The sequence below is a fragment of the Balaenoptera acutorostrata genome, chromosome 14 (assembly GCF_949987535.1).
Source record: "Balaenoptera acutorostrata chromosome 14, mBalAcu1.1, whole genome shotgun sequence".
NCBI classification, from domain to species: domain Eukaryota; kingdom Metazoa; phylum Chordata; class Mammalia; order Artiodactyla; family Balaenopteridae; genus Balaenoptera; species Balaenoptera acutorostrata.
The window spans coordinates 48,181,168-48,202,902 of record NC_080077.1 but is presented as its reverse complement, the minus strand read 5'-3'; the positions used below and the strand labels follow the sequence as shown (position 1 = coordinate 48,202,902).

General features: G+C 35.5%; 1 long non-coding RNA gene across 1 annotated transcript in view; it reads right to left on the bottom strand.

Moving 5' to 3' along the window:
- Positions 1-21,735, bottom strand: part of LOC130704767 (uncharacterized) — a 195,752-nt gene that overhangs the window by 135,518 nt on the left and 38,499 nt on the right. Inside the window, exon 2 of the long non-coding RNA XR_009005248.1 lies at positions 16,503-16,594. This is a non-coding gene — a long non-coding RNA (uncharacterized LOC130704767). The remainder of the gene's footprint in view (positions 1-16,502; positions 16,595-21,735) is intronic.

Sequence of the window (21,735 nt, the reverse complement as noted above, 5' to 3'; positions counted from 1 at the left end):
GCTTTTTAAAATAAGTCTACTGAGTTGTCACCCAAAAAGGCTAAAACACTTCTGATGTAAATGTCATGGTTTTTCACTTCTTGGATGAATTTGAGAGGAATGTGTGTTAAAAGAATTGCCTGAAAGCAATAGAAGTAGTTATAATTTTCTTATCAAAGTAGTTATGCAAGTATGAATTTTATGATTACAATTAGGTAGAAATATGAATACAGATCAGAAGGTAAAATGAAAAATGGCAAGAGTTGTAGAATTATAATTGTTTTCATTTGAGAAAGCTTTATTATGCCATATTTTGTATTATATATTTAATTACCTATTAGTTTTAAGGATTTATAATTTATATATTATAATGCATATATACTTATATATGCAACCATATGTGCACAATAAAATGCCTGAGTGACTATATACCAAAATATTAAAAGCAGTTAGGCCTTGGTGGTTATGAATATTTTTCATTTAATTATATTTTCAATTTTTCTATGTTTTTTTGTAATACAATTTTACCAAACAGCTGTGTTCAGAACTAGTCAGAATAAGATATATTCTTATGGATAATCTTATTCATAAATGTCAAAATATTGAGCTCCCAATCAAACATCCACAGATGAAGTTTTATTTCTCAGAGTAAGAACATTTAGATTTCTGCTCTGAGATAGGGAATTTGCAAGGTGCTTGCTGGAAAAATACTGGTAAAGGCTACTAATTAATTAATCGGCTTTGTTAAATACCCATTCATTCATTTATTCACTTTAAATAGGAGTCAAAAGTGGCCCTGAATGCATAAGTATATTAAGTAAGTTTCAATTAACTAATTAAATGTTGACTTGTTTGGTATGGTTTAAGTTATTCTTTTTGTTACTTCCTCTCAAATCCAGCAATCCTGCTCCTGGGCATATATCTGGAGAAAACCATGGTTCAAAAGGATACATGCACCCCATTGTTCATTGCAGCACTGTTTACAATAGCCAAGACATGGAAGCAACCTAAATATCCATCAACAGAGGAATGGATAAAGAAGATGTGGTACATATATACAAGGAAATATTACTCAGCCATAGACAAAAACGAAATAATGCATTTTGCAGCAACGTGGATGGACCTAGAGATTGTCATATGGAGTGAAGTGAGTCAGAGAGAGAAAGACAAATATCATATGATATTGCTTATATGTGGACTCTAAAAAACATGATACGAGTGAACTTATTTACAAAACAGAAAGAGACTCACAGACTTAGAAAACAAACTTATGGTTACCAAAGGGGAAAGGTGGGGCTGAGGGATGAATTGGGAGTTTGGGACTGACATATACACACTATCATATTTAAAACAGATAACTAACAGGGACCTACTGTATAGCACGGGAAACTCTGCTCAGTATTCTGTAATAACCGAAATGGGAGAAGAATTTGAAAAAGAATAGATATATGTATATTATAACTGAATCACTTTGCTGTACACCTGAAACAAACACATTGTTAATCAGCTATACTCCAATATAAAATAAAAATTAAAAAAATAAGAAATTCACATTTTGAATGAAAAATAAATAAAAAGAAAATCTCAACTTAGAAAATCTTCCTTAGAAAATTAATTTAATACTAATGACTAAACATTAAATTATCCGATCAAGTCAATGATATTACTAATATTTCTGAATAATGTGAATAACTTCCACTTGTTCCTATAAAACTTGCTCTTACTTCCATCCGTATACTAGCAAGTGATCTATCCAATCTCTTAGCACCATCCGGCAATTTTTAGGTAGGGACGATTAGCAGAAAGTATACAACGATTGTAGCATATGGATCCCCTAAGCATTTCTTGAAGTCATCTGCAAAGATGTTCTTTCCATGTAAACCGCACAGGGCTTAGGTCCATATCAAATTTCAGATATTAGTGACTGACCCTATTTAGTATTTCTGCTAAATAAAACTACTTAGCCTTTAGCAACTGGCGTCTGCTATAGATGTCTGTTAAAAAATGCATAAAAATTTTCTAGGGCTGGATTTTACTCAGATTGATTCCGCACATTACCTCTAGCTAGCATGAACACTTCTCATTTAATAATCTATAAGTTTCATGGAAGTTTGTTGTTCCATTTATCTGAGAAATCATCATATAACCCTGAAAATCCTTAGGAATAAGATGCTATCGAGTTTCTACACACAGGCCTTGAACATATTCAAGTGCTTTGTGGAAGCCAGTGAGCATGATGTGAGATAACAAAAAGGCAGGGGACCATTATGTCTAAGGAAAGTTTATCCTCATAAATTGTAGTGAGAGTCGTGGATGCTAATTAAGTCCAACTCTCAAGGCCAAGTATAGTTGGCCTTCATCAACCCACCTGATTCAGTACAGCTGTTTCCTAAGGAAAACTGGAGGCATGTAATTTGTTCTCACAGGATTTGAATTCTGACTTATTTATTTATGATAGATCTTTGGGTTTAGAGGTTACATAACCACATGTTTATAATACCATTAACTGACCACATAATTTATCTATTACTGACCATACAAATAATTTTTAGGGACTATTTCAATAACAAAAATTGAAAAGACCTTTTAATGATATAAAATGTAAGTCCTCCAAATGACTTAAATTGGATCATGAAGGAAATGACAAAAATCACATTATTTTGCATTTCTGGCTTTGGAGACAAGCCGCTCTTTGAGAACACTCTGGAAGAATTAGCGATGCTGACCCTGCCATGAACACAATCCAAAGAGCTCTTTCCTGAGACCTTTTAAAGCTTTTTTTGCAAAGAGAAGGGGAGGACGGCGAAGAATACAGTTCAGGAGGGGACTTAGCTGAGACAGATGAGAAATCTACTCAAAAGAAAAGTGGGTCCTCCCGCTTTTTGAACCTAGAGTGGAAGTGATGGATAATGCAGGCTTATGGAGGGCCTTATCTGACAAAAAAGATGTTTTGGTTCCTGGATGATGTAAAGTGTCAACAGTAAAAGTAAGATTCCATTATTATTTAAAACTTACTCTCTTTCCACGGTTGTAGTTGGATTAAAACCCTAAATGGAGGACTAGTATGCTAAATAGGGCATTTGGCTGCTTAAAAAAATCAGTAAAGAGGGACACAAGCATAGGTTTAAATGGATTTCCACATTCCAGCAAACTCCTTTTCTTTGCCATCCGGCTGTCCTCTGTGAAGAAACAAAAATTTAGGATTGTTGACTCAGTGTTTGTAAAAAAAAAAAGTAAAATAATAAAATTTAAAAGCATTTTTCCTCAAAGTTTAACAAAAAAATACTGTCTTTATAGCTGTCATCTGTGGAGGTTACACATAAATTCCAATGCATACAATTCAATATTCAAGAGAGCTCAAAATATTCTAGGAGACTTCTTTTCAGAATTGCATTCTGGATCCATTATAACCACAGAGAGAAACTTTCTGTTTTTCTTTCTTCCTTTCTTCCTCCTTCCCTCCCTCCTCTCTCTCTCTCCTCCCCCACCCCCACTCTTTCTCCTTCTCCTCCCTCTCTCTCTCCATTCCTTCCTTCCTTCCCTTTTCCTTTCTTCCTCCCTCCCTCCCTTCCTTCCTTCCTCCCTCCCTCCCTTCCTTCCTCCCCTCCTCTGCCATAACTCTACAATAATTTTTTTAACATCTTTATTGGAGTATAATTACTTTACAACAGTTTCTGCTGTATAACAAAGTGAATCAGCTATACATATACGTATATCCCCATATCCCCTGCCTCTTGAGCCTCCCTCCCACCCTCCATATCCCACCCCTCTAGGTGGACACAAAGCACCGAGCTGATCTTCCTGTGCTATGCGGCTGCTTCCCACTAGCTATCTATTTTACATTTGGTAGTGTATATATGTCCATGCCACTCTCTCACTTCGTCCCAGCTTCCCCTTCCCCTTCCCTGTGTCCTCAAGTCCATTCTCTATGTCTGTGTCTTTATTCCTGTCCTGCCCCTAGGTTCTTCAGAACCATTTTTTTTTTTAGATTCCATATATATGTGTTAGCATACGGTATTTGTTTTTCTCTTTCTGATTACTTCACTCTGTATGACAGTCTCTAGGTCCTTCCACCTCACTACAAATAACTCAATTTCATTTCTTTTTATGGCTGAGTAATATTCCATTGTATATATGTGCCACAACTTCTTTATCCATTCATCTGTTGATGGACACTTAGGTTGCTTCCCTGTCCTGGCTACTGTAAATAGAGCTGCAATGAACATTGTGGTACATGTCTCTTTTTGAATTTTGGTTTTATCAGGGTATATGCCCAGTAGTGGGATTGCTGGGTCATATGGTAATTCTATTTTTAGTTTTTTAAGGAACCTCCATACTGTTCTCCATAGTGGCTGTATCAATTTACATTCCCACCAACAATGCAAGAGGGTTCCCTATTCTCCACATCCTCGCCAGCATTCACTGTTTGTAGATTTTTTGACTATGGCCATTCTGACAGGTGTGAAGTGATACCTCATTGTACTTTTGATTTGCATTTCTCTAAGGATTAGTGATGTTGAGCATCCTTTCATTTGTTTGTTGGTAATCTGTATATCTTCTTTGGAAAAATGTCTATTTAGGTCTTCTGTCCATTTTTGGATTGGGTTGTTTGTTTTTTTCATATTGAGCTGCATGAGCTGCTTGTATAGTTTGGAGATTAATCCTTTGTCTGTTGCTCATTTGCAACTATTTTCTCCCATTCTGACAGTTGTCTTTTCATCTTGTTTATGGTTTCCTTTGCTGTGCAAAAGCTTTTAAGTTTCATTAGGTTCCATTTATTTATTTTTGTTTTTATTTCCATTTCTCTAGGAGGTGGGTCAAAAAGGATCTTGCTGTGATTTATGTCAGAGTGTTCTGCCTATGTTTTCCTCTAAGAGTTTTATAGTGTCTGGCCTTACATTTAGGTCTTTAATCCATTTTGAGTTTATTTTTGTGTATGCTGTTAGGGAGTATTCTAATTTCATTCTTTTATATGTAGCTGTCCAGTTTTCCCAGCATCACTTACTGAAGAGGCTGTCTTTTGTCCATTGTATATTCTTGCCTCCTTTATCAAAAATAAGGTGACCCTATGTGCATGAGTTTATCTCTGGGCTTTCTATCCTGTTCTATTGATCTATATTTCTCTTTTTGTGCCAGTACCATAGCATCTTGATTACTGTAACTTTGTAGTATAGACTGAAGTCAGGGAGCCTGATTCCTGCAGCTCTGTTTTTCTTTCTCAAGATTGCTTTGGCTATTTGGGGTCTTTTGTGTTTCCATACAAATTGTGAATTTTTTTGTTCTAGTTCTGTGAAAAATGGCATTGGTAGTTTGATAGGGATTGCATTGAATCTGTAGATTGCTTTGGGTAGTATAGTCATTTTCACAATGATGATTCTTCCAATTGAAGAGCATGGTATATCTCTCCATCTGTTTGTATCATCTTTAATTTCTTTCATCAGTGTCTTATAGTTTTCTGCATACAGGTCTTTTGTCTCCTTAGGTAGGTTTATTCCTAGGTATTTTATTCTTTTTGTTGCAATGGTAAACGGGAGTGTTTCCTTAATTTCTCTTTCAGATTTTTCATCATTAGTCTACAGGAATGCAAGAGATTTCTGTGCATTAATTTTATATCCTGCTACTTTATCAAATTCATTGATTAGCTATAGTAGTTTTCTGGTAGCATCTTTGGGATTCTCTATGTAGAGTATCAGGTCATCTGCAAACAGTGACAGTTTTACTTCTTCTTTTCCAATTTGGATTCCTTTTATTTCTTTTTCTTCTCTAATTGCTGTGGCTAAAACTTCCAAAACTATGTTGAATAATAGTGGTGAGAGTGGGCAACCTTGTCTTGTTCCTGATCTTAGTGGAAATGGTTTCAGTTTTTCACCATTGAGAATGATGCTAGCTGTGGGTTTTTCATATATTGCCTTTATTATGTTGAGGTAGGTTCCCTCTATGCCTACTTTCTAGAGAGTTTTTATGATAAATGGGTGTTGAATTTTGTCAAAAGCATTTTCTGCATCTACTGAAATGATCATATGGTTTTTCTCCTTCAATTTGTTAATATGGTTTATCACATTGATTGATTTGTGTATATTGAAGAATCCTTTCATTCCTGGGATAAATCCCACTTGATCATGGTGTATGATCCTTTTAATGTGCTGTTGGGTTCTGTTTGCTAGTATTTTGTTGAGGATTTTTGCAACTATGTTCATCAGTGATATTGGTCTGTAGTTTTCTTTTTCTGGGTCATCTTTCTCTGGTTTTGGTATCAGGGTGATGGTGGCCTCATAGAATGAGTATGGGAGTGTTCCTCCCTCTGCTATATTTTGGAAGAGTTTGAGAAGGATAGATGTTAGCTCTTCTCTAAATGTTTGATAGAATTCACTTGTGAATCTAACTGGTCCTGGGATTTTGTTTGCTGGAAGAGTTTTAATCCCAGTTTCAATTTTAGCACTTCTGATTGGTCTATTTATATTTCTTATTTCTTCCTGGGTTAGTCTCAGAAGGTTGTGCTTTTCTAAGAATTTGTCCATTTCTTCCAGGTTGTCCATTTTATCGGCATATAGTTGCTTGTAGTAACCTCTCATGATCCTTTGTATTTCTGCAGTGTCAGCTGTTATTTTTCATTTCTAATTCTGTTGATTTGAGTCTTCTCCCTTTTTTTCTTGATGAGGGTGGCTAGTGGTTTATCAATATTGTTTATCTTCTCAAAGAACCAGCTTTTAGTTTTATTGATCTTTGCTATTGTTTCCTTCATTTCTTTTTCATTTATTTCTGATCTGATCTTTATGACTTCTTTCCTTCTGCTAGCTTTGGGGGTTTTTTGTTCTTCTTTTTCATTTATTTCTGATCTGATCTTTATGATTTCTTTTCTTCTGCTGACTTTGGGGGTTTTTTGTTCTTCTTTCCCTAATTGTTTTAGGTGTAAGTTTAGGTTGTTTATTTGAGATGTTTCTTGTTTCTTGAGGTAGGATTGTATTACTATAAAGTTCCATCTTAGAACTGCTTTTGCTGCATCCCGTAGGTTTTGGGTCATTGTATTTTCATTCTCATTTGTTTCTAGGTATTTTTTTGATTTCCTCTTTGATTTCTTCAGTGATCTCTTGGATATTTGGTAGTGTATTGTTTAGCCTCCATGTGTTTGTATTTTTTATAGATATTTTCCTGTAATTGATATCTAGTCTCATAGCATTGTGGTCAGAAAAGATACTTGATATGATTTCAATTTTCTTAAATTTACCAAGGCTTGATTTGTGACCCAAGATATGATCTATCATGGAGAATGTTCCATGAGCACTTGAGAAGAAAGTGTATTCTGTTGTTTTTGGATGGAATGTCCTATAAATATCAATTAAGTCCATCTTGTTTAATGTATCATTTAAAGCTTGTGTTTCCTTATTTATTTTCATTTTGGATGATCTGTCCATTGGTGAAAGTGGGGTGTTAAAGTCCCCTACTATGATTGTGTTACTGTCAATTTCCTCTTTTATGGCTGTTAGCATTTGCCTTATGTATTGAGGTGCTCCTATGTTGGGTGCGTAAATATTTAAAATTGTTATATCTTCTTCTTGGATTGATCTCTTGATCATTATGCAGTGTCTTTCTTTGTCTCTTGTAATAGTCTTTATTTTAAAAACTATTTTGTGTTATATGAGAGTTGCTACTCCAGTTTTCTTTTGATTTCCATTTGCATGGAATATCTTTTTCCATCCCCTCACTTTCAGTCTGGATGTGTCCCTAGGTCTGAAGTGGGTGTCTTGTAGACAGCATACGTATGGGTTTTGTTTTTGTATCCATTCAGCCAGTCTATGTCTTTTGGTTGGAGCATTTAATACATTTACATTTAAGGTAGTAATCAATATGTGTGTTCCTATTACCATTTTCTTAATTGTTTTGGGTTTGTTATTGTAGGTGTTTTCCTTCTCTTGTGTTTCCTGCCTGGAGAAGTTCCTTTAGCATTTGTTTTAAAGCTGGTTTGGTGGTGCTGAATTCTCTTAGTTTTTGCTTCTTTGTAAAGTTTTAAATTTCTCCGTTGAATCTGAATGAGATCCTTGCTGGGTAGAGTAATCTTGGTTGTAGGTTTTTCTCTTTCATCACTTTAAATATATCCTGCCACTCCCTTCTACAATATTATTTCATGCTTTTAATTAAATAAATTTTGGCTCCTTTCAAAAATTACCCCCTTTCGTTCAATGCATGACTATTCACCACCAAGAAAAATTAAAAAGACGCCAAAAAATGTGTTTCAGATATAAAAGGAAATTCCCTAAGAGTAATGGAGACATCAGTGGGGGTAATCACATCCTCACCAAGCTGTGACACCACTGAATGGAACAGAATTCATTTAGAGGTTTGTTTAAAAGTTGGTTCAATTACTTCATAGTACAGTCTCATAAATCTAGATATTAGGGACCTATTCTTTCTTTTGACTGATCATCTGATCAGTTTTGCTTACTATCCTTGTGGGCAAAAAGGAAATCAGACCAAATAACCCTCATGCTTTGTATTTATGACAGTTGTCACAGCATATTTAGAAAGAGATTAAGAGAGAAAATGGAATTCTGTATAAAATAACCAGGAAGATTATTGTTAGATATCTAGTCAAGTCACATAGATGATTATGACTGGTAGGGACACAGTACTATAACCAAACTCTGCACTTTGGAGGCAGTGAGGCACAGTGGTGAGGAGCATACTCTGTAGTCCCATGCAGTTTGCTTATTAGCTATATGATCTGAAACAAGTCCCTTACATTCTCTGTGCCTTAGTGTTCCCATCTATAAAGTGGGAATACTAAGACCTCATAGAGTTGTGAAGGCCTCATGAGATGATACATAGGAAGCACCCACAGCTGTGCTGGGCATTCATGTGTCCTCTACACACATTACCTATTGTATGATTGGTATTATATATGAATAGCTGGTTATGTTTCTTTAGTTCAAGGGCAGAGAGATGTAAGAAATACTAGAAATAGAAAGAAGTAGAAAAGTCATGTGGTAGAGAGAATCTTTCTCTGGTGATTTCAAGTAAAATATGTCATAAAGAACCAGTCTCAACCCTGGGTCTCATTTTGTTTCTTTTGTTTCTTAACTAGCACCTTGTAGATGAGAACAGATTTTTTTTAAAGAACTGAAACAAAAATGTAGAAACTGTATATTCATTCTGAATAAAATACAGAGTAGAGTAGTAGCATTTCTGTACCTTTCATTTAAGTATAAGAACACATTTTATGATTAAATCTTTTCTTTGGCAAATTCTAGTTAGTTCATAAAGATTCTAACTTAGCTTTTTGACATTCAGATATTTTAGTATTTGCGGATCCAAATGATTTGATGAAGCTGGTACCTAAAAAGTCTAAAAAGCTTCAAATGATGTCCTAAAGTAGAACTGTAATCCACATATTCAACAACAATGATGATAGTTACCATTAACTGAGAGCCTATAGCATACAAGACACTGTTCTTTGCTCTTTACACAAAATATTTTATTTAGCCTTCTCAACAAACTTATGACCTGGGTACTATTTTTATCTTATAAGGTAAGGAAGTTTTGGCACAGAGAAACTAAGGAATTGACCAAGATTACATGGATGTAAGTGACAGAGCAGGGATTTGAAACAGAGTGACATTCCCGAAGCATGCATTTCCCAGTCCTCCCCAAATAGTGTTCTACATACTATGCATACTTGTTCCCTGAGTGCCATGCTTGTTTAAGTTGATTGAGGGAAATCAAACAATCTGTTATAAGACAGTAGGCTGCCAGCCTTTGCTACTGATGGATTCCCTTCATTTATTGCAGCTCTAGCCAAGAAAGCTGCAGCAGAGGCATCAGTCATTATTATTGTAAAGATATTGATGCCTGGGGCAGAAGTAATTTCTTTTTGAAGTAAGAATCTTCCTTGCATATTCATTACACACATTTACACATTAGTCTCAGCATAACTCAAATAGGGACATTCCCCTGCTTGGTGGCCTTTCTTGTAGCTTCCCAGGGTTCTTTCCTAAATTGAAGGAAGGCCTCCAAGCATCAGCTTTGGAATTGCCATGGCTAATTGTCTAGGAGATTTTTGTATTCAAGCAAACACCAGGACTAACATCCTAAAACAGAACATCAAAACCTTTGTTGGCTGGTTCCCCTGGAGATGATTAATGGAGACATGACTAAATACACTCACTGACTATAAAAGCAAATTAGGGGAAAAAAATGGCCATTGGGCAGGGATACCAGTGAACCTCCAGGGCAACCTGGTTTATGACTTGCTAGGAAAGGGCATTGATGCCACTGCTCAAACATTCAAGGATGATTTAGAGAATCACCTCATGGTAGTTTTATCATGTTGTAAATGTAGTTTTATAAAGTACCCACAGAAGAATCTCTCTTTCAGTCTTCTCAATGTGCTTTTAATATATGATTTGGTGCCTCCATTAACCCTTTTTGAGATGAGGACAGACAAATGACAGGCACATATATATACCTATTGTATCTATTGAGATATATAATTATATTTCTGGCGACCCATAAGAGATACAAGCGTACTGAGGAATGTTGCTAGACCCATAGGAGATACAAGCATACTGAGGAATGTTGCTAGAATGTTGCTAGATTATGTTGTTGCTACTACTTCTTCTAGCTGGAGCAATTTTCAAAATATAAAACAGATACAGAAACCATATGGATATATTTATATTGAATGCAGCCATTGGGTTTTGGTGTAGAAGATTGGCATGTTTACTTTTTAAAGTTGAGAAATTAATGAAATAAAATGAAACCCTCCCCTTACAGTCAAAAGAAACACACTTCAAAAAGGAAACACATTGCTGCACATTACTTTTTATGACATTTTACAAATTTGGGTGTAGAAAATTTAATTTAGGACATGTTACTGTGGGTGATACAAGATTTAAGCTTAGTTCTCTCATCTGTAAAGTTGAAATGATAATTGTGAAGAATAAATGAGAGGATATAAGTTAATATGTGGTAGAGTGTAAACAACTTAATAGATGCTGAATTAATGTTATCATGTTTCTGGATTAATATGACTCTTTCTAGAAAGGTGCTGTCATTAATAAATTTTACTGAAATAAATGAACATCAGTGGGAGAAGATTTAATTGAGTCACTCCCTAAATTATTAAGGACAAACATCTCAAATAGAAAAATGATTTGGAGACAACCTGGAAACAATTGGAATAATGTGGTCATCTGTATTGGGAAGGGTAAATAAATGGTCTAAAGGAGAAAGGAAAATATAATAAATGACAATAAGACTGGATTTCAATATATATAGCTTTTGTTATATTATGTTGGATTAGCTGATATAAGATAGGCTCACTCAATTTGTACAGCATAAATGCAACAGAATAGCACACATATTAAATGATGAAATTAGGGCAAAAATATATCTTGACAGCCACTGTGGTGTGCCCAGTCCAACAAGATAGAATTTAAGTGAATGGACTATAGACAGTGATTTTAAGCAAACTTGTTTTGAATGAACTCACTTTAAGTGAAATGTCCAGCTGGAATAAATATACCACCTTACATTTGAACTCACTATTTGATATCATTAATAATAGTAGGACAGATCAATCTGGTATATCAGCTACAATGGGTTGGACAACAAATACCAAAATAGCTTAAAAGGGAAAAACTGTCTTGCCTATCAATACATCCCAGAGTAGGATGGCTTTCAATCTGATTAATTCTGTGGTTGACTACCATGAAGAATCAATGTTCCTGCTGCATACGCACAAAATGAAATTCTACTCAGTTGTAAAAAGCAACAAGCTACTGTTTTATGAGATAACATAGATGAACCTCAAATACATTTTGTGAAGTGAAAAAAGAGTCAGAAGCTATATACTGTATGATTCTGTTTATATGACACTCTGAAAAGAAAAACTATGACAGGAAAAAAAAAAAATTAGTGGTTACCAAGGGCCAGGAGTGTAGGGAGGTGACTGACTATAAAGTGTCTTGAGAGAACACTTTGGGATGATGAGACTATATCTTGACTGTGGTGTTGTTATATGAATATACACATTTGTTAAAATTCGTAAGTTTTTGTGCCTGTACTTTTACTGTATTTAAATTGTACCCCAATAAATTTTAAAACCAGCAAAAAGAATTACTTTGTCATCTTGTGTGTGTCTGCCTGTCCTCTGGCTAATTTATCTCATGCTTGCAAGAAGGCTGCCATATTCTCAGGCATCACAGACAGGTAAGACAATATTCAGTGGAAGAGAAACTACTATTTTATATGGTCTCTTTTTACTTGTAGGAAAAAGTATTTCAGAAAAACAGTATTTCAGAAGCCTCTCTTCCTACCCTACAGACTTTCCAACACATCTCATGGACTAGACCTGGGTCACACATCCATTACTTAATTCTGGTAAGGAAAACTAATTATCATAATTGACATGGGTTCAGGATTTACCCATGAGTTTGGAATAGAGGCAACTTCCCTAAAGCTAGACACCTGAACACATTAGAAATTCACTTAATGTAAAATTTAAAGATAAACCATGGTTGTGGTGAACATATAGTAGTGTACAATTAACAGTGTCTGATCAATTGGCTAGCAACCTTGTGATTTTATGCAATGATAAACTTTGAAACAGGTCAACAGGAATGAGATAAGACCAAAAACAAACAAACAAACAAAGAAACTAACCAACCAAAAAAGTCAAAAGCTAATACTTGGCTTTACTTGCATACTTACTTACATACTCTAATACTTACATCTATGAGTAGATATATCTTTCTGTAACTATAAGGAATATAGCACCTCTCTATGTAATATTCTTGAGGAAAGTTTCTTGATGAAGGATAGATTTGGAAACTCTGCCACATGAGGAACTACTACAGGAAATAGCATGTACAAGACACATTAGATTCAATTTTTATGTTGTCAAAGACTAGAGAAAAAAACCATAAGCAGAAAGTACAGTACAATGTTAGGGAGAAATTTCAAATATTAGTGTTATCCAAAGATTTCTAATGGTGGTGAGTTATTCATCACTGAAAATATTCAAGGCTGACCTAGATGATGCCTGTAGGTAGTAGGAGAATATTCTAGTATCAGATGGATAGTTGGATTGGACATTTAAGATTCTTTGCAATACTGAGATGATGCTAAAATTTTTTCTTAAATATACAAGGAAATATATATATGTGTGTAACTGTGTACGTAAGATACTTATATATATTGCATACGACTGAAAAAGGATTTGCTGACTTAAAAAGCAAGAAGGGCATACATACTAAAATAAAAATGTATTATATGAGGTAGTAAGATTATGAATCATTTAAGGAAAGCTGGATAAGTGAAAAATTTCAGCTCAGGCTAATACTGGGGAGTCCCTGATCTGAGTGGGCTCCATTCACAACGAAACTCCAACCAAACCAAACATCCTTAGAATGTACCTTTATGCTGACACCAGATCTCTGGGGCTATCCTGATCCTGATCCATACCTCAGAATTTTGAAGTCCTCTCTATTTACATATCTTTAGAAAATACAAAGTTCAGGGCACTCACTGAGATTGAGATTTTTGTGAATGTTTATAGATTGTAGAAAAGCTTATCCATAAAAGGGAGAAAATAAAATGCTTGAGAACAATTTCCTCTGTGATTATGTATAGTGTTGATGCCTCATTGAAGTATTACTATTGCTATTATTACTATTATTATTTCACCTAATGCAGTCTCTTATTTCTTTACCAGTTAGTGGAAGCTGGAAGGTCAAGATTAGAAATAATGATCTACCATTGACAGAGCCCAATGAAGAGCTTTCCATTTCATAAGTTATTATTATTTTGCTAATCATGGAAAAATGATGCGAACTTGAAATAATTCAAATGTACCAGATAAATTAAAGCAATTGCCTAGCTATCAACACCTAAGTAAAAACACAGTCTAACCTAAAGTCTACAGTATAAAGAATCACTTAATAACACAGGTGTGCCTGGGCTATTTTTAGCTGCCTACAAAACTCAAAGTTAAATAGCAAAGAACTTGTGTGTAAAGTTCTTTTTTCACAGTCTAGTTTCATCTATTAACCTTTACCTCACATTAAATGAATTTTGTTCTCAAGTTATTTAAGAGCTCCCCTTATCTTACATACAACTTTAGAAATGCATCCTGACTTGAGAGGGTTGCCGGGTGGATGCGTTGCGCCGCGAAAACAGAAAACAATAACAGCAAAACCTTAATTAGGGGAGACTGCTATAAGAACTCAAATGCAAGGAAAGGAACAATAATTGGAAAACAAAAAAGAAGGAGCATAATCTGGTTACATTTTCAGACATACACTCAATACCCAGATTCTATAAAGCTCTATGTTAGCTACTTTATGGTCACAGGATGATGTATAAAACCATTTCATTTTCTGCCCCAGTGAGTTCAATATTGTTATAAAGAGAAAAAGTAACGCTTATGGTATGGATTTTCTCTAACGTTAATGCTAAGTTAAATTATTTTCCACTGGTTGTGGAATTCTTACACTGTTTTTATAACATTTTCAGAAAGAGGTTACACTTCTTCTGGGGGTCTAAACAAGAATGAGCAGACAGACTCCAGTCACCCGCATTTCCTACCAGATGAAGGCTTACTTTACTTCATTGGCCAGGTTAAAAGCTTGAGTTAGTTTGTTTCTAAAAGGAGAAAATCGGCTATTTATTCAGTCACTAAAACGGAGACTGAAGGCTTTTGTAACGCTTCCAATGCAGGTGTATAGAACAGTTTTATGAAACTTAAATGATAAATGCTAGTCAATTTCAATAGCTTTATACACTTAGCCAATCTAATTTCTCACCCCCCTCCCCCAACATCAAATAGCCTTTGTGTCTTCTTCACTCATGACATGCTTTTCACTTCTGTGCTTTTTGTCTATTCTGCTTCTCCAACCTGAAATTTTCTTTCCCTTCTCCTCAACATGTATTCAGACCCAGCTTAATCTTCACAGACAAATAAAATCCCTGCCTCGTACATGGAGACATACTGCAGCAAACTGCATGCGTGTTTCTCTCTCTGTTCCTCCTGCTTATCTGAGAGGAGTAGTGTTCAGTGCTACTGTTATGTTTCCTCCAGCTCAATGGTTATCAACCCTGTCTTCACGTTAGATTTGTTAGAGGTGCTTAAAAAAAAAGTGATACTCGGGACCCACCCCCAGGAAAACAGAATCAGAATCTCTGAGGATAAAACTTGGGCATTGCTATTTTTAAAAATCTTTCCAGGTGATTTTGATGTGTACTGAAAATTGAGAAACCAGTTGTTTTAGAATAGGTTTAACCTAAAGCAGTTTGTTGCCCATAAAGGGCTGTAATTTAAGACACTGTTTTTCTGTTTATTTTTATGCCAAACGTGTGACACAGATCATGTACAGCAAATTCTGGATTCATAAATTCAGATGTCAAAGCTCAATCAGGCCCTGAGTGGTGAATTGGTTTCACTTCACACACTAGCTCCAATCAACTGATAGTTACTTCTTGCAAATCATGTTGCGAAGGCTTCTAAGGACTCTCTGGGTTCAGCAGGAAAAGGTGTGACCATCCTAGCTTACTGGCCACATGGGTGGAGAAACAGGGAAGACTCAGCATCATGCAAATATTTTGTATCCCTGACTAGAACATATCCCTCATTACATGGAAGAATAAACTGAGGTCCACGTGGATTAAACTTGCCCAAAGGAGCCTCTCATGTTAGGAAAAATTGAAGTCGAACTTAAGTCCAATCTCCAGCCTCCCCAACGAATGAAGTTTTAGAGTTCACCTGGCTTGATTATAAACTCCTTTGTGTTCTAGCCCATCCCTAGTTGCCCTATGCACTCTGGTGTTCTTGGCACCTGAGTTCTCAGTACTTCTGGCCTCACAGTCTTTTTGTTTCCTCCACAGTGCATAGAACATCCACAAACAAAACTCATTTGGCCTGACTGATAAACAGTTCTTCTCTATTGTGTTTATAGCTTTCAAAAGTGCTACTGGCACAGAAAAAGCCCAAAATTAAAAGATATCAGAGTGAAATGAAGGCTGTGCTTGGAATAATCTAAATCCAAGAAGGCTCCCCCATAAAAGTTCATCTTGGTGTTTGGAAGTGTTGCGAAGGGTGCTAAATATCCTACAAGAACACTGGCTCCATCTACCAGCTCACAAGCTTTTCTCTCTCTGTCTCCCTCTTCACCCATGTGACACACTCAGGCATGCAAACACATGCCACAAACCTTTGGAATTTCTATTTTCATTCTGCAGAGTCACAGTAACCAGGAGAAGTCACAGAAACTAACTCTTTACAAATCCAACCTATAATAGAAAAAAAGCCTATATGAACTATCCAATTTATATGGATAGTAAAGCAAGTTTTTTTTATCACTGTCTGGTTAAATATGAATTAGATTATATTAGTGGCTGCCCTCCACCCAACCCAACTCCTTCATTTTCAGTGTCCTTAATTTCAACTGTCTTTGATGGTACTGAACGGAAAAGTCCCCCTGTCGCCAGTGGTTAAGAGCTATTATTAACAAGATTACCAAGGAAAAACTTACATGTCTGGGCTTCTGCTCCTAAGAAATGCCCTTTGAGGGTGGTAAGATTGTTCAATTTAGTTTTCCAGTTCTGTTGTCTTCAGAAAAGTTCCCTGAAAAAAATAAGCCAACTGCTGTTTTCACTTTCTATAAATTATTGACAACAGAAATGCCAAATCATAGATGAGCTATTTTATAAGAACATACTTATATTTTTAAAGATAAAATAAAAATTCAAAACTCAAAGAACATTACTTCTCTAATTTTCTGTCCTGTCAGATATTGTATGTTATCTTTGATATGACTTTGGCAGATAACAACTTCCCCTATGTGAAAACAACTGTCCTGTGAATTGTAAATGACGTCTAAGGATTCTTTTCAAAACAAAAGTGTCTGGATTAATAGTGTCTGGAATTTCTCCAAGTTTTAAATATCTCTGATAGTTTTTTGCCAGCCCAATTTAATAGAAAATACCTCAAATTTTTTAAAAATGAAAGAAATTTTAAAAAATCGGTAAGTCTGAATAATGCTTGAATGAGTGAAAGTAAATTGTATCATGACAATTCTGCATTTTTACGGAAGGGGGGGAATTTTCTGTTCCCATAACCACAAAATCTCTAATTCCACTAGCCAATTATAGAGTGTGAGGTAGTAATGCTCTAAAGGGGAAATGCCATTCCTCTGACCTCAGAACTAGAGGGAGTAGGTAATGGGCTGTATAAACAGCATAAAATAATAAGCATGCACAGTAAGGTAAGGTGAAATGGAAATAAAATGTAATCATAACAACTTTGATCTTCATGCTTTGAATTTACTGAGCTGTTTTCCTATGTGGTTGTCTGTGTACAGAGAATGGCTTAAACTTCTCACTGTAGACACTTACTCAAATAAATGTTGCTTTCATCAAGCCAACTTCTCAAAGTAATGACCTATTTTGATGGGCTTTGGGAAAGTTTTCAAGTGGGTTTCTTCCATACCTAGGATAGTCAGTTTATCCTTTGAAGGATAAACACACACACACACACCGTACATTGATTAATTAGTTAATTATTATTTTACCAAATAGCTGTTGCTCTTCCTAAGGGCAGAGGTAAAGCTTACTCAGTTTGGTGTCCCCTTTTGTGAGAGTCAATCCAATACTTGTATTTAAGAAAACAAAAACTGGAGCCAGACTGGTTTTGCAACTTACTGACTATATAACAATATCTTTGAGTCTTAGTTTTCTCACCTATAATATGAAGAGAGCACAACCTACCTCACAGATTAAATAATATAATTAAATAATATAATGTCTATTATTATGTAATATATGCATAGTGCTTGATTATTAGTAATTACAAAGTTGATCATTATCATTAACCATAATATATAATAGAGATAAATGAGATAAGATATTTTAAATTGGCTGATGTATCATTTAGGGTCCTAACGGGAAATCAATAGTACACTCAAATTGGAATAATTCGAGAAGGGTTTATTTATCAAAACACTAAGAACAAAGGTATGGGAGAGCAAAGGAGAACTACAAGAATAAAACAGAGACCTGGAGTGATCAAAAGAACAATAGGTTACTGAAGCCAGGGCAGGGCTGAGACCTGCGCTGTATCTCCCCATTTCCCCTCATTTGTCTCCATTTCTCCATATAATGCACTGTATTTCATTTAGCATTTTTGAGCCACATAATTCCCCGTCCGTTCTTTCCACGCCCTCCAATTAGCTCTTCTGGTAGACAACCTTCATTTTGATTACTGCTGCTTCAATTCTTCCCATATCTCAGACCAGAAACATTCTTTGTCTCTTCCTTTGTTCAACATGGAACAAGTGACCATGATTCCTTGACTAGGACTTTTCCTGCAGAACTCAGCCACCACCGCTTATCACTCCTTGTTATCAACAGAAATTGCACCCTTTCTGAAATCACAGTTTCTAATATTCCACTCTGACCATAAACTCCTGTGCATCCAGCTCTCTTGCTCAAGTGGTTAATTCCCTAGTTATTAAATTATTGTTATCAGCCCTGTCCCCTGAATGTACATGAACAATCAATGAGGAGAAATTTATAAATGCACTTTAAAGTCAGCAAAAAAAAGTCTTTTTCTTGGAAATCTAGGAAATATAAGTGAGCAAAGATAAACCACTATGAATGGTGGTTTCACTGAGTCATCTCGTGGACCTCTCCTAGACTTCCCACGAGTTTCTGTTCTGCATTTTCCAGGGCTTTGTTACAGTTTTTTATTTTTTTTAATGTGTAAGGGAGTCAGGGTTACTTTCTTGGTTTCCAACCAAAAAAACTAACAGATTTACATCACCACTTTAACTCTTATTTCACAAATTTCAAATGTATTGACTCCATCATTTTTCTCTTATCCATTAATCTCCTCCTCTCTTACACTCTCTTCTTTTCCAACTTGGATTCCATAGTACATGTATAACTATCATCCAGTAAATATCCTCACTGCCTCCCCAATTTCCACTTCCTTTGATTATTTCCCTCATGCCTTGCATGCGCCTGGAGCTACTGTCCCCTAAACGCTCTGATGCAAGTATAGATAAGCCAGTTCTCTATAGCACAGCTAACTTAGGCCGAGAAATACAAAATAGATGGCTAAGTACTAAGGAGAAAAAATGGCCAAAGGAATAAATACAAAGAATATTAAAAGTGCAAGGAGTCCAACTTATAAAATACAGGTGTCGAAGCCTGCTCTCTCTAGTTCCTTGTGGAGTGCACAACTTTTAGGTTACCCCACTTCTTGCCAGAGCTGTTTCTACTTGAACTCCAAAGGGCCGACACAGCTCACCATCTTAGTCTGGAACTCTCATTTCCCAGATCTATATTCCCAGGTACTAGTGCCCCTATCCTGGGCCTTCATATTTTAGAGGAGCCTTCTCTGATCCTCCTCCAGTTGCCTCTTTGTGTGGTGTTAGGCATCTGATGGCCCAAGGACACCTGCTCAACCAGCGGCTACAACCTCCTGCCACCATTTCTAAACCATACTCCAGGAACCAGGAACTCTGACATGAGTGCCCCGTGCCCACATCCAGAGGCCCTGCAGGCCCTTTCCCTAGCTCCACCCTCTGAGGGCCGATCATACTCCAGTGAGTACGTGCCTCTAGGCCCGAAGGGTGGCTACAGGGTAGCTGTTTACAGGGGTGTGGACAAAGCCTGGACATGCAGGCAGGGGTGTCCCATGCCTGTGCAGAAGGATCTCTTGTCGTATAGACAGACTGGGATGAATGAGCTGTAGGAAAACATTTAATAAGAGCAGTTGAATTCTCTTTATCATTATCAGGTGTAAAATAAATATTTTACATTAAAAATAAACAGTCATCAAATGTTAGAAATTATGGGAAAATAGAAAAGTTTAAACTTGAGTATAAAAAATTTGGATATGACCTTTATTTATTAAGTCATATACCCACACTCTAAATTAAATGAGGTTTTGCCCCACTTTGTAGAGTCTGTATACAGAGTTTCATGTATGTAAGGAAGTGACCTACATTCTACTTGGATGGTTAGGAGAGTAGAAATCCACATACAGATGTTTGGATGTTTTCCAAGAAAAATAAGTCATTTGATTTTCTTCTCAGTACTGAAGAAGGATGAGCACAAATATTAAAAGGCAAAGATAAACAGGCCTTGTTGAATTGTCCAAGACTGATTCCATTTAGGTCAAGGTCATATGATATATCAGTGTGGTTTTAATTATATTGCTTTCTGCTTAGCATTATGGGTGTGTCCCATTCCAATTTCAATTATTTCATATAATTTTCAACTGCCTTTACTACAGCAAGCCAGACTCTTCAGTATTAAATCAATCAGAACTCCACCTAATTTCACTGGGAATATTTTATAAGGATAAACTGGATTTATACCTAATATCTTGGAATGCAACAACAATCTGTGGATTGAAACATAGCTTTTGTATATAGAAGAAATGTCCTTTGTTTTGCCACATAATTGCTAAAAGAACTACTGCTAGGTAAGTGGTATATAGGAATTTACCTATTTAAATCACCAGAAGGTATTTTCATTACTTCATACAACTACAACAGCAAATAAAAATCCCCTGGTGAAAATAAACACTGCATGAAATAATCCTGCAAAATAATGTAGTTGACTCAAAAAACCCTTAACTATTCTGAAGATTCCGTATCATTATATATTTCCGAGAGTGTTACTTTTGTGCAAAATCTCATTAGACTTCTTCATAAAAGAGAACCTAAAATAACTAGAGTAAGGTAGAGAGAGAGCTAGTTTTAGAAAATTTGCAGCTTATCTTCAAGCTCTTGATTAAACTACAGATTTTTAAATAATCCTTATTTTAAAAATTTATTTAATTTGAAGTGATAATGCCATGTTAGTATATAAGTAAGGCACACTGCTTGGGGGGACTCCACTGTCTCTACTCTCTAAGCTATCTGGAGACAGCATAACAAAACATTAAATATGGCAGCCACACTTCAGTGGTTACTTATTGCCTCTCTACTGTTTTCTGTATTTGGGTATGTGTTTCTTATTCTTTTGACAAAACCAAATCTCCAGAAGAGTAGTCTAATCTGTTATGGTAATGGAACTAAAATCTTCAGAATTTTGTACTCTCATTTTCATATTAGGTATGGGTATGCATATAAGTGGTAAGTCTGATAATTAAACATGATAAATTTTCCATCATTATAAAAATTACCTGGGGAATGTATCAATTTTCCATTAGAAGAAAAGGCAACAAAGGATACCATTTGCCAAGTTAACCTTTTTAAGTCTTTCTTCTCTAATACAAAACAATATGGAGAAGAAATTAGATTTTCACTGAACTTCAACGCACGCATCAAACCTTTAGTTTTTGGTGAACCATCATGTTATATAAAATCTCTAAGATTTAGGCTGATGGAAACAAATGGATCTTTATCAGAAATTTACAATCATATTGTTTAGACTCCATTCAGTGTATTTTTTGATGACTGAAAGAACTCTGACAGAAAGCATTGAATACATTTCCCCAGTGTTTATGTACTGTAACTAAAATAATGAGAGTGACTTTTTTGTTCTTGGATAGGATCCTGATTTTGAAAGAGATTAAATTGACCCAACTGTGGCTAATATTGTAGAGTATAAGAATTTTCAGAAATAAGCAACTTCAATACTCTTAAAAAAAAAAAAGAACAAATGAAAAACAAAATGTGTTCCATCAAATAATATATTAAAAAGTTAATTATCTGAATTTTATTATAAATGTATATGAATTATAAAATACAT